Source organism: Arachis stenosperma, chromosome 2 (assembly GCF_014773155.1).
Source record: "Arachis stenosperma cultivar V10309 chromosome 2, arast.V10309.gnm1.PFL2, whole genome shotgun sequence".
NCBI classification, from domain to species: Eukaryota; Viridiplantae; Streptophyta; class Magnoliopsida; order Fabales; family Fabaceae; genus Arachis; species Arachis stenosperma.
Genome location: NC_080378.1, coordinates 53,665,177 through 53,666,785, shown reverse-complemented (window position 1 = coordinate 53,666,785; position 1,609 = coordinate 53,665,177). Strand labels below are relative to the sequence as shown.

Below are 1,609 nucleotides of genomic sequence, written 5' to 3'. Positions count from 1 at the left end.
AATCATTCTTCAGTTTTTCAAAATTTCTTCAAAATCTTTTACTTTAATTTCAAAAATTCTTCCCCTCTTCTCACATCCTTTTATTTATGGACTAACACTCCTCCTCAATGCACAATTTGAACTCTATCCCTCTTGATAAGTTCGAATTCTTCTACCTCCTCCTTCTATTCTACTTTTCCTTTGACACCTCAAGGAATCTCTATCCTGTGACATAGAGGATTCCATACTTTCTTGTTCTCTTCTCTTTCATATGAGCAGGAGCAAAGACAAAAGCATTCTTGTTGAGGCTGACCCTGAACCTGAAAGGACCTTGAAGCGAAAGCTAAGAGAAGCTAAAATACTACTCTCTGTAGAGGACCTAACAGAAATCTTCAAACAAGAAGAAGACATGGCAGCTGAAAACAACAACAATGCCAACAATGCAAGGAAGGTGCTGGGTGACTTTACTGCACCTACTCCCGACTTCTATGGGAGAAGCATCTCTATCCCTGCCATTGGAGCAAACAACTTTGAGCTTAAGCCTCAATTAGTTTCTCTAATGCAACAGAATTGCAAGTTCCATGGACTTCCATTGGAATATCCTCATCAGTTTTTAGCTGAATTCTTACAAATCTGTGACACTGTTAAGACCAATGGGGTTGACCCTGAGGTCTACAGACTTATGCTATTCCCTTTTGCTGTAAGAGACAGAGCTAGGATATGGTTGGACTCACAACCTAAAGAAAGCCTGAACTCTTGGAAAAAGCTAGTCAATGCCTTCTTGGCAAAGTTCTTTCCACCTCAAAAATTGAGTAAGCTTAGAGTGGAAGTCCAAACCTTCAGACAGAAGGAAGGTGAATCCCTCTATGAAGCTTGGGAAAGATACAAACAATTGATCAGAAAGTGTCCTTCTGACATGCTCTCTGAATGGAGCATCATAGGTATCTTCTATGATGGTCTGTCTAAACTGTCCAAGATGTCATTAGACAGCTCTGTTGGAGGATCTCTTCATCTGAAGAAGACGCCTGCAGAAGCTCAAGAACTCATTGAAATGGTTGCAAATAACCAATTCATGTACACTTCTGAAAGGAATCCTGTGAACAATGAGACGAATCAGAAGAAATGAGTTCTTGAGATTGATACTCTGAATGCCATATTGGCTCAGAACAAAATATTGACTCAGCAAGTCAATATGATTTCTCAAAGTCTGTCTGGAATGCAAGCTGCACCAGGCAGTACTAAGGACGCTTCATCTGGAGAAGAAGCTTATGATCCTGAGAACCCTTCAATGGAAGAGGTGAATTACATGGGAGAACCCTATGGAAACACCTATAATCCTTCATGGAGAAATCATCCAAATCTCTCATGGAAGGATCAACAGAGACCTCAACAAGGTTTCAACAAAAATAATGGTGGAAGAAACAGGTTTGGCAATGGAAAGCCTTTTCCATCATCTTCTCAACAACAGACATAGAATTCTAAGCAGAGCCACTCTGACTTAGCAACCATGGTCTCTGATCTAATCAAAACCACTCAAAGTTTCATGACTGAAACAAGGTCCTCCATTAGAAACTTGGAGGCACAAGTGGGTCAGCTGAGTAAGAAAGTTACTGAACTCCCTCCTAGTACT

At 40.5% G+C, this 1,609-nt stretch overlaps 1 non-coding gene across 1 annotated transcript; it reads right to left on the bottom strand.

Annotated features, from left to right (window-relative positions):
* Positions 1 to 793: 793 nt before the first annotated feature.
* Positions 794 to 897, bottom strand: LOC130964596 (small nucleolar RNA R71). Its single transcript, XR_009080685.1, has one exon. It is a non-coding gene; the product is annotated as a small nucleolar RNA R71 (small nucleolar RNA).
* Between the last annotated feature and the right edge of the window lie 712 nt (positions 898 to 1,609).